This window comes from Gallinula chloropus (assembly GCF_964237585.1).
Source record: "Gallinula chloropus genome assembly, chromosome: 6".
Classification (NCBI taxonomy): domain Eukaryota; kingdom Metazoa; phylum Chordata; class Aves; order Gruiformes; family Rallidae; genus Gallinula; species Gallinula chloropus.
The window spans coordinates 11,935,029-11,947,900 of NC_140091.1; positions in this window are offsets into that span (position 1 = coordinate 11,935,029).

Sequence of the window (12,872 nt, forward strand, 5' to 3'; positions counted from 1 at the left end):
TTTACAGAACTTTAATAGAACGTTACAAAGTCACCATTGATTAGGCATCTATCTCACATCTTGGACCCTACAAGTTACCGGTTGACATGCAACAAGAAAAAGAAGGCTATTGGGTAAAGTAACTAACATGGAAAATGTTTACTTTCTCTCTTCCTTTACCAAGTGATTAAAAAGCAGGATCAGAGGCTCAGATTTCTGCAACAGATGTTTCATTCTAAAGGCTTAGTACTTCCTGGCCAAAAACTTTGACATTTTGTTAGAATGCCTTCCTGATCAAAATAAGAATAGGTATCCTAGGTAACTTTTGTTTCGAAATAATGAGATTGTAATCTGACCTGCAACATACTTGTTATTCCTATATCGCCAGTGAGTAGGGTCTTTATTATTCCCTTCTGAAATCTTCTTCAGACAACCTGGTTCTTCAGCACCACGTGATTTGCGCTCACAGCAGCACCTCTTAAAATGCTCCCCCCCAGTTGAAAACCATCGCAATGTCTTTAAAAGCTATGCAAAGAAAAGAAAACAAGATGCACTCTGCACTACATAATTAACCTGGCAATTTCCATAACCCCAGTGAGGAGTTACTGGTTTGTCAATCCATTCTCTTCCACACGCCGCATTTTGGGAAAATGAATCAGAATGGCTGATTTACTAATTCTGCCCTAAGTACTACTTCAGTAGCAGATGCCATCTAGCCCGAGAGAACGCTCTCATTTAAAGGAGTGAAACACAACCATGGAGCTCGTATGAATTCAGTACAGATCAACCACCAAGGAAGGAACATCAGGGAGCACATGGGAAAGATCTGTGTCCCCAACACAGATGCGATCCAAACATCACCTCTACACCAACACGAGGTGCTACTAGGTGTAGCAAAATATTGAAATGGAGACACGCACAGGGCCTACTATACAATAGCAGCATTGCTGGAAACTCCACTGAGGTCATAAATACAGTGATAGCTGACAAGAAGTTCAACAGAGGGTTAGATATTCTCCCAGTAGGAGAAAATGCTCTTAACAAATACCTGTGGGATTATGAAAATAGAATACTTAAGTATCTGCTGCTATTAGTGATATTGTACTGCCTGCCAGATCTACAAGAGTTTTCACTTTTTGCGCATGCTCAGAGTGCTTTTTCTGCTATCAAGGGAGTATAAAATCTAATCTGTGGGGAGGACAAAGCCAGCTCTCCAGCGTGGCGAGCTGACACACTCATTAGCACACAATGCGCATTAGTAACTTGCTGTATCGGCACGTTATGGGAGAAACAGTCATGACATCATTACAGTTGTCACTCGTGAGTGCGAGTGGCGTGGACAGGCGTGTCTGAACACAAAGGCATCACCGGCCCAAGGACCTCACCAACTGCTCACAGCAGAGCGGAGATTAAGTGTCATGGGAAGCAAAGGAAGAATCCTGCAAACACCACTGCCAAAAAGTGCTCAAAGAAAAACTCTGCCTGACCATCACACCTGATTCTCTTCCTTGAAAACACACATTTTTCTTCTGTTTGCATGGTCAAATTTGGCACAAATTTTCTTTCTTTACCTATGAGGGAGCTGCTATACCCAAGTGTTTATGGAATCTATATTTTTTTCCTCTTTCTTTCACTCCTGTCATGTTGCTGGCATAAAGCTGCCTCATCATTCTAAAAATACTCTAATATGACCTTGTTGAGTTCATATGAAGACTTTCAGGACCATCGACAAGACCAAGGAGCAGAAGAGGCATCCACTAAACACAGAATTACAGATTGCATCTTGCAGTTCTACAAAACAAAGGTTTACGTGATTAACACGTAACTATTTCTAACATTAAATAATAGCAGAGAAACAGGGCTGCTTAGTGAAACTGAGAACTCCACACTACCAAGAATTAGAGGTAATTATAACGTATATGTAAAGGGCACAGCATTCTGAGTGTTAAATCACCTTTAATTATGCTTTCTGGATTTGTAACACTGACATTTGAATTCCTAACGTTACACTGATATACCACGCTAAGTCCAATACGCCAACAACTCCATTCTGAATCACCTTGAAGGCTTGCAAAACAGAGCTGTGTTTGAACACATTTATCTTTTTCCTTACACTCTTTCAGCTATTCAGCAAGACCACAATGTATACTTCTGGAGTCATAATTGGTCACCAAAGCAACAGCTTGAATGCCAAAAAGCAGGATTTCAACTCGACTGCGCAGGGTGGTGGGGAAGAGAAAGGTGACCACAATGCCTCCATTGTAGCCTTGATCCTGCGACTCAGCCCCACGGCAAACTACAAGTCGTTCATGCGCTGAATCCAGAATGAATAACTAGGGAAGTGACTGAAAGTGAGACTTGTTTTCTTTTAACTTCTGTTCCTTGTACTAACGGCCTTTAAAAAGAGTCTGGGCATTAACAGGAGATATAGGAACCCTGGCTAAGTTTTAAAGTGTCCAAGTGGGTCAAAAAATATAACTAAAATAATAATAATAATAATAATAATAATTTCCTCTTTCACCAATTATATAGGAGCTCTCAGTTTTCCATTTATCACCAACTCCCAGAAAGGGAGTTTGCAGCACCACAGATAGAGCACGCTGCTGACAGTGGACCTCGAGCTCCTTCCTCACAAGGAAAAACTGGATATTTACATACCAGAGGCCTTTTCTCATGTTGTCATCAACTGGGGCTTTAAGGATGGTTGAAAAATACCCACTCCTCGTCATTTTATTCCTTAACCTCTTACACAGAGCTTAGGTGTCTTTCCAGCTGATATTCTGCTAATAAAAAGACGGAGAAGGGCGTATTTGTTTTCAGATCTTTTCCCCCTATTCAGTGATGCCCTTTTCCTCCTGCACGCCTAAAGGCAGCTGTTGATCAGGTTTCACAATCCAGCTAAAAGCTTAAATTAAGAAATTCCCCTTTGCTTGCCTCCTCTGTTTAAAAGGTGTTACGTTACCCCCTTCACAGTTAATGGTTCGAACTCTGCAGCTGCTAAATAAATTCGTATCTATGCACATACACACATTATTAGAAATATTTACATTAATTCAAACGTGACAAAGAATTCCTGTCCCAACTAGACGGCGGGTCGCCACGGTTCAGCTGTTGCAGAGCCAGCACAGCACCGGCCTTGAAGGACCGCAGAAGTGAACTGCCTACAGCCTTTCCTCTCTGAGGCTTCTACAGCTGGATACATGGTGAAAGCACATGGCAAAAAGCAAAGCCTGTTTATTAACTCTGTAACAAGTCTGCAACTGTCCTGGCATGCACGGTAGGCAACAGGCAGGCCAGGCCAGCTTGTCTTAGTTTTTTCTTTGGTATCACCTAAAAAAAGATGAGAGTTTTACCTACATAGATAAGATAACCAGCCATTACCTCACTCGTATGAGTAACACTTAATAAATGACTTAATTTGACCTCATTATAGCTGCATTGGAGAAAGGCATCACAACAGCAGTAAATAACAGAACAGTTAACACCAGCACTCCCTGGATTAATCCCTAAATATCTCACAGTCTGCAAATGGGATGGTTTTATTGTTTTTAAATACGGAGGCACGTATTCCTTAATTATGCTTTAAACCAAGAACAAAGGTCGCGTATATGCTCTTTGTGAGAGGCAACCATCCAGTCACTCTATGTTCTGTAAACAATTCCCATCACTTCAACAATTACCAGTAGACCTTTAGACTTACGCATCTCTTGGCCCCTTTCACATTGGAAAATCATCATCAGAACAGATTAAAACTGCTATTCCAGTCAGAATTGCTTGAAGAAAATGTGTACCTGCAACTCTCCTTCAAAACAAACGATAAAAATCAACTGTTACTTCAGACTCAGCGTTGGAAGAAAATATTCTCTCTAATCAGAGACTACTAAATCTAACTCTCTTCTATTAAAACTATTTATTTGCATAATCACAAAACTGTTTCAAAGAAACATTTTTAGGATGGATAAACACAGCAGTCGTATGTGTTCAGATATGCTGAATTAGAAGAAATAACTTTAATAAGAAAAAAAGTACATGAAGTAGAGTTTTACAATTAACATCTGCTTTCTCTCTCTCTTTTTTTTTTTTTGTGGTAAGATAACATTTAAGCTATATGCATGTATCAGAGCTCTTTACCTTGCAATGCCATTTTCCCCTGGAGCGTTCATGTCTCACTTCAATAAAATATCAGCACACAAGGGCCTGAAACCAGCTTTACCTGCAGCAGGGAGAGCTCCCAGACTATCAATTTGTAAAAGCATTGGAAAAGCAGCAAGAACAATATTGACAGATGGGCTCTCCCACACTTCCCCTGCGAAAGCCACTGCTCTGGCACCACCTTCCCCACAAATTAGTCTTTGGGGAGTTGATGGATAATGAACCATTTCAGTCTTTCAGAGTTAAAAAAGCGGGCATGAAATATTTCAGGGTTTGGGGTGCTATTATTTTTTTTTTCCTTGTGCTTTCAGGAAAAGATAAACACAGCCAGCAGTGCAATTCCCTTCTTTCTCTGGAACCCCAGTAACATTTGGGAGTTTTACTCTAGGTCTTCGATGGCCAGAGCTTTTCCCAGAACCCTGAAGCTCCAACCCATGGGCAGTGCTCATCCACAGCCAGCGCTCAGAGGGTTGGCAAGTCTAAGGGCAGCAGCATCACAGAGCCTACCCTTTTTGTTCAAACGGTACAAAACCAAGGACAAAAAGCAAAACAATAAAATACTAACTCAGCCCCAACAGGACACTGGCTGTCCTACTTCCACCTCCCAGGAAGAAGCCAGGGATATACTCCAGCAACAGAGCAATCCACTCCCACCTTATCTACGTGCTGTGGTTTTAACCTTGAGCCTGCATTTAAATTGAAGGTTTACATGAAAACAGCAACAGGCACTCCCGACCTCAGGTCCTCAGCGTCCTCAGCAGCAGAAGGTGCATCAGGTCTGTTGTCATTACCGGGTGTGTTTAATTACTGCCATTAGCGGCAGCCAGGGAAGGCTGCAAGGCACCTATTCTTCAAAGAGAAAAGGCAGCACAGGGCAGCACAGATCATTTCAGCAACTGTAAATACTTCACGGTCTGCAGTCACTGGAATTAAACAACAACTTTGAAAATGCTCATTTAATTCCCCCTGACCACACCATGCAGACAGGCACCTGCGCTGACCGCATCACCAAGGTATCCTCAGCATCTCCATACCTGTGGTCTGACAGATGGGTCACACCGAGTACATAAAAAGAAATCTAAGCAGAGAAGCATGCTCACGGGTGGAGCACACAGGACATCTATACATAAAACTAAACAATACTTCAACCACCTGTTATTTTTATCCATACGTAAACAGTGCCGCATAGAGAAAGTAAATCTGCCCCACTCTTGCTGTAAAACTGCAAGAATTATTGAGTAGTACAAAGGAAAACAAATTCCTGGAAAGCCCAGAAAATCCACACCCCACACAAGGTGGGCTGAAGCAAACCCAGAGCACAAGATCCTGGTCATGCAAAGAATCCTGTAGATACCATGATTTCTGATCAATTAGCCCACTGTGTAGAGGACACAGCTGCCAATGTCTGCTCTGATGCCAGGAAGCAGCAGAGGGTTTGGAATCGGTACAGGACCTCTAGGCATATACTGAAAAAGTATATGGCTTTCCAAAAAAGTCTATAGTATGGCACCTGGGCCAACAAATTCAGCTGGAAAAAGTTAAGCCAATTCAGCACTTTGGAAAAACCCCAGTTAAGCGCTTGTAGTGCTGGAAGCTCTCGATTCCTGGCTTTGCCAGGAGCCACTCTGCTGAGCCAAAAGACTTGGTACGACCCAGCTTTCTCCCATGCTTGGATGCAGCAGACTGCAGAAGGTGGTACCACATGCCACAGCAGCTACAGGGACACCCAGAGGGGTGAGAGCTCCTGGACCATCCAGAGGAGACATGTTCTTGGCACCAAAAGAAAAAGCCCACGTGCTATAAAACAGCTTCAGAGACTCTCTCCTATTTCTGAACAGTATCACGGGCTTCTCTCTTCACTGAGCTTGCTTCATGACTTGCTCTGATCCAATTCAGCTTTTCAAAGCACAGTGAAAACTCCTGACTTCAAACAAAAAAGTTTAACAGATCTTTCTGTGCTTCAAAGTAAGTGGTAAAGCTACAAAGAGTTCCTCATTCTCCACAGTGGCTGGCCATTGCCGCCTCTGTAACAGTGTGATACCCATCTAACACATACAGTCACCTCTGTACATTAATTTAATCCACGGGTCCCTGTGCCCCTGGATAAAGGGCGACTTTAACCCTACACTGCTGCCACAGTGACAAGAAAAGCTCCAGAGGAGCAGTGGAAAGAACTTGTTTCCCCACCTGAAAGCACCCATAATTAGGAAGTGATGGATATCACTAGTAAAAGTGAGTGATGTTTTTCAGGAGCTCTCTCATCTGTAACTGCACTGTTTTCAGATAAAATAACCCTTTCTGTCAGGCAGTGTCAGGAATGTCTACAGCCAATCAGTCACACCGCTACCCAGCAAAAAATATGACGTTCTTGTCATAACATCTGTAGCATGTGTTTTATCAGCCCTTCTGCTTCGTGTACCTCATCAGTTAGGGTCCCCAACTCCAGCAACGCTGACGATTTGTGTTCCTCAGATAAACAGATAAATTGAAACCTCAAAAAAAACTCCACCTCATTGCATGTGAGACAGAACTTCATTTGAACAAAATACCTTTTACAACAGCACTAAGTGGTATTTGCCATCTGGAGTTAATGGCTATAAAGTAAAACTCAGGAGAAAGCCCCACTCGCCACCCCTGCGTGCTGGCAAAGCAGAACCACCAGGAGAAACAGCTTGGAAGAAAGTCAACAAGATAAGCAGGATCATTTTAAACTTGGACACCATAAAATTCCACACTGTAGCAACTTCATTTACAGGACTTTAACAAACATTAAGCCAGGAGAACAAATATCTAACACAATTAACTGAGATTACACGTATGGTCTAAAGTCTCTGTGCCACTGTGCAAGCACCAGGAAAGACTGTCCCAACAGGCAGGATGGAGTAGCTCTGTAACCAAGTGTCCCTACAGACTGTCATGGGAAATAACCCCTTGACCGCTGCACCTCTGAACAAGGTCGCCTTGTCAGCTTAATGGCATCAGTTCAAAACCAAAAGTAAAAAAACCCCAACAACCCAACCCCATTAGTATGATTAAGGAAATGGGGACAGATGAGCAAGGCAGACACCATTAGTCTTTGGAAATGCTTTATGTGGTCACCTGTCAGGCAGCCTGGCTATGGTTTTAAGTGATTAAGTGAGACCTCAACAGAAACTTTAGCGTCGATTCCTCACTATTCTAACCCAGAAAAACGGTTGTACTGGGTTGCTGATAAGGTTCACGCACCAGAACACCACGCCAAATTGTAACACACCCCACTTCTAAAAGTTACCTTACAAACTTCAGTGGGGCTCAGGAGTTAACGTTTCATTACTTAGAACAATTCTTGATCTTTAAAACACATCCAGTGTATATTAATATTTAACCACTGCATGCTGGAGGTTGTGTATCACTATTACAAGTTCATAGCTATTAATTCTGCAGAACACTGAGAAGAAATAGATGCTGAAGTCGCTGATCACATGTTCTCTATTTATTGTGAGGGGAAATAATCAGCTTCTCTGATTAGGTACATGTTTATTATATTACAAAACAACAATCTCCTTGGAGCACCCAATCCAATCCACATGCTTGATGCAGGGGTTTCTTAAAGGCTAGGAAGTTAAACACCTGTATCCTAGAAAACACTTATGCTTCTAACAAAAGAAAATGCTGAAGCATTCAAGAAATTTAAACAGTTGATTACAGTGTTTCCTCTTGAATCCCGACTGAGAAAACAAACATTTTTATTTTATTAAGTGACACTACTCAAAGGGAAGTAATCTCAGTAATACCTGGCCCTTCTGAGCCAGCAATTAACATGACCTGGAGGAGTACTGCCACTGACCTGAGACCTATCACTCACAAATTTCATCCTCTAAAGACAAGGATGGAAAAAGTTTAATGAACCTCAGAACAGGCAGGCAAGAAAGGACTTCTGCAATTCCTAATACAAAGTCCCCTCAAAGCACAGATAGCTTTGTAGGCAAACCATGCTGCCCAGAGCCCTGCCCAGCTGATTTTCAAGTACATCCAAAAATGGAAGTGCCACCACCTCTTTGGACCCTTGTTCCAGCGCTCTTCCGCACTAAAGTTGAACTTCTGAAACTTTACTTCCTGCATCCTGCAACTTTCTCTTTTCCATTCCCTGTGCTCACCCTGAAAGAGCTGGACACTGCTGTCACCCCAGCCACTCACTTGGGGTGGGTGACTGCAGTCAGACTCTCCCTCCCCTGAGCTTGGGAAGCACTGGCTCCCTTGGCCCATGCTCACACATCTGCTCCAGTCCTCACTCATCCAGTCCTCACCCAGACAGGCAGTCCTCTGCTGGATTCACTCCATTTTTTGGCACCTTTCTTGACCTGTCAATGTTTTATTGACTTGTCAATACCTCTCGTATTTGTGGTTGCCAGTGGGATTTGAGTTACAGCTTTGCCATCAACTGGTACAGCAACTGATCACTTGGTCTTCTTATCCACAGGCTGACTAGACCCAGCTCCAACTACCTCCACATTTCGCCTGTCCTCCAGACCCCTGCCACATTTGGGGATGCCTTCAGCCAACCCACGCTAAGCAGTACTGACCACAGAAGAACAACTGCCTTTAATTATAGCCCTCTTAAAACATTCCAAGTACAGGCTGTCCTCTCTGTACCTCTTAGCTCATGCAGAGGTGGTGATGCAGTTCATGTCCCAAAGCGGTCTTCTACAGCCGTGCAGCCTAGCCACATCCTCAGCATCCTGTATTTCCTCATTTCAGCTCATTAAGTTACACACTGCAGATCTCTAAACATTCTTTCAATCAACTGTAGCTGTTTAATTCCAAACAATGCTTCACCACGCCTGAGCCCCTCTCAGTCTGGGCTTTACTTGCAGCTTCAGTAAGTATTCCCTTGTTCACATCAGCAAAGAGAACAGCAAATAAAGCTCAGCCCAAGACAAACAGGGGTGTATTCACACAACTCTTCATGCCACTCCTCTTCTTCCCCTGATTTTCACAGCAAGTTATAGGTAGCTACTCTCCACGCACAGTCTTCAAACAGTTATTTGTTTACCACATAATTAAATTGATATATTTCCCTATTCCACAGAAATGCCACAAGAGGTTATGCCAAAAGTTATTGAAGTCAAGGTAACACCACAGGTACTGCTCCCCCAGTCCTTATCATCATCTTATCCTCCAGATTCATGGAAACTGATTAAAAATTTTGTTCCAATTCTCTAAGCGTTGCAGCTAGACTAAGTAGTCTGTAATTCCCTGGATCTCCCTTTTTCAAAAGCAGGTACTGCATTTGCCCTTTTCAGTCCTCCAGGACCTCTCCTGCTCTTCACAATTTCTAAAAGATAATTGTAAATGGTTCAAAGGTTGCTTGGCTAGTTGCTGATGTACCCTAGGGCAAATTTCATCAGGCTCTGACTATTTGAATACTCCTATCTTATCTGCTTTTTCTGATCTATCCTTTTCCTACTCTGCACTTTACTCCTATCACCTTGTTTAAATTAATTTTAATTAATGTGAAGGCACACTCAAGCAATACAATAACTACATGAAATCCATTTAGTATGTTATCTTTCAGCTATAATATTAGAAAAAAAGCTCCAGACTATTTATCTACCATGACTCTGGCTTCTTGGAGATGCAGAACAACATTTTAAACATTAAAAAAAAAGCCAAGCCAGATTAAAGACTGTGTATGGCTTATGCCAATTCTCAGCTGAGATGTCTGAAGGGAAAACATTAAGAAATGTCAATAATATCCTTGTCTGCAAAGAAAGACCTAAAGCTAAGTCTAAACGCATTTTAGAAGGACACTTTCAGCGACTAAACCAGCCTGGTTTGGTTTGATACATTAAAAAAGCCAACACTTCCCTAGCAGATAAAACATCAGACACTCAAATGCATCATTTCCTGTCCCTTTGCCTCAGCTATCTAGCACTGATCACTGCCAGGGGGAAGGTACCAAATAAGACTGACCACTGGTCCAAACCAGCACAGCAAGTCCCACTTCCCTACGAACACAGACAGGTACCTTGAAGCACATGGGGATTTTAATGCACCCACCTAGCTGTAATTTACCTTTCATCAACTGGAAATTACCATCCTCATAGCTGAGACACAGCAACTTATTACAGGAGCATAGCTGGTCTACTCCTAGGCAAAGGAAAACAGACAGCCTTAGATCATCCTCTGTGATTCCTGTTTTGTTTTTCAGCAAAACGAACCAGACGCGGTTGTGTGCTGTTACCACATCTCAGCTGAAGCAAAGCAACTTCTTAAACTGCTCCATTTCCATCCTCAAAGACACATCAGTCTCTGCTCTGTGATCCCCTAGGCAGAAGATGCAACATTAATAGAGATTCTGGCTGTCATTCTCAAAAGCAGTTAGTGATTTGAATGCCTCAGCTTCTAGTGTGCCCAATCTGAGATACCTTAAAAGGTCCAATTTTCAGGAAATTACAAACACTCAGAAACTGCTGGGTGGTTGTTTCTTCCCTCTCCCGCCAGTGTTTAAAATCCAGAATCCATTTTTACTTGAGTTTCTACCTAGAAAATCCTTTTGCAGGACTAAATCCCTAGCAGCAGTCCAAAAGAATGGACAAAAAGTCATTTTCTGTTGCTGGCTGTGATGAAAATGCGACAAATCCATACGTTCTTCCAGTTACACAAAATACAGCACTCTGCTCCTGAATATGGATCTGTGAGCATTTTCTTCCAGAGTGGTGCAGCGAAAACCTTCTCTCACCAAACACTATAATCAGCCTTCAGTGAAACCTGCTTTACTGGACATAATAATAAAGCTTCATTTCCAACACTGCCAGGGCAACAAAACCCACCCAGTATTTCCAAGCCGTGTATGTACTTGTTGTTACTACAGATGCAACCACCAGTAATCCCTGTCTTGCTGCCTCCCTCCCCTGAAAAGCAGATCATAATTAGCAGAACCCTTGGAAATTACCCCTGATGGGCAGAAAGGAGGTATGAAGAGAGAGAAAAGCCAGACCAGGGAAATGCTGGCATAGTCTTCTCTGCTACTGTTCCTCATTTGGCTAATGGAAAAATTCAGGCTATTTTAGTCAGAGGACTTTGGTATCACGCAACTTTCCATCACAGCTCGGCAAACCTCGCTATTTCAGGCCTCCCTAGAAATCCAGAGTTCCTCCTGGGAACGTGACAGGACACGTATCTGTGTGGTGCTCTGCCCCCAGGAATGGCACAGCCCTGGTGCTCCCACAAAAGGCAACCCCAAGAGTGGGCACAGCCAGAGTGGGCACCTGGAACCCCAGCACGGCCATAACTGGGTGGGGTTTTTACCCACCATCCCACTGGGCTGTACTTCAAACCTGGAGTCTAACCATACGGGCTGGTTTCAGCCAAGCCTATGGTGATAGCAGATAGAACGAAACCGAGTTAATTAGAGTTAAATGAATCCTCAAAGGAGATCTCAATACCAAAACTCTTTATGCACATTAACTTATGTAGCATGTATTTTTAATGAGTTCAGTACTTGTCTCGGGTTTAAAACACACACACATGGTGTGGCAGCTATTCAAACCCATTGCGCCAGAGTGTGAGCAAGTGTTGCCAGTTATGGTGATTCTACCTTTATTGCATAACCCTCAGAGAGTTAAATTAATTAAATAGGTAAAGTGACAAAACAAAAAGCCACCTACCAATATGCTGATTATATAATAGGAAAGGAAATGAAAAAGACCAGAGGGCTAATGCTCATGTTCAATTTTGCAAATACGGTTAAACCTCATAACATCTCCAGCCTCTGCTGATACTGCTTTTCATAAATACACTTTTGAAAACACATATCCCTGTAGACAGCTAACGCATACACCTTCAAAGCAGAGATGAATTTTACTAGTCCGAGTCAGGAGCTTTAAACCTCCCCCTTCCCTCTCCACACATTCTCCAACACGCCCTGTGTGAAGCCAAGGAAATGGCCAGCAGTCATGCCTTTGGGCACCAATATAACAAAGATCTCCTCTCATTTGTAAGATAAAAGGATCCGTAAAGGCTCTTAAGCCCCCCAAAAATTTATATAGCCATACGTAAAGCATGCTGAGCTATGCCAATGAATTCAGCTGATGCCCTTTTGTGGCTGTCATTTGAATACCGCCAGAAAATACTGCACATCGTATCACAGTGAGATGGAACAGGTAACTCGCTGCTTTGCATGAAGTGTTACCATGTTCCGGGCAACGTGTCACTGGCACATAATGAAAACACTTTGAATCACTTAAGCTTCATGCCAACCTGCTATAGAAATACATAGCTGATATGACAGAAAACATGCCTTAAACTTGAACGTGATATCACAACGCATTTTGCAAAATCCACTGGATGAGGTTGCCCAGAGGAGCTGTGGCTGCCCCCTCCCTGGCAGGGTTCAAGGCCAGGTTGTATGGGGCTTCTGGGCAGCCTCAGCTGGTGGAAGGTGTCTCTGCCCATGGCAGGGGGGTTGGAACTAGATGAGCTTTAAGGTCCCTTCCACCCCAAACTGCTCTGTGATTAACTTCAGGACTGTACATTCACGTGGAAACTACGTATTTTTATATATCCCTGAAAGAGGACCCATAAAACAATTTTAGTTTAAATGCATGTCAAAAGACTGCTTCAGGATGCCACCACAGTCTCCAAACTCCTGAAAACTAATCTGCATTCTGCTAATCTAGGTTAGAGTTTATCTTAAGGGGTGTTCCTGTAACGTCATTCCTTGATGCTTTAGATTCAGCCTGACGTGACTGAAAAGGTTT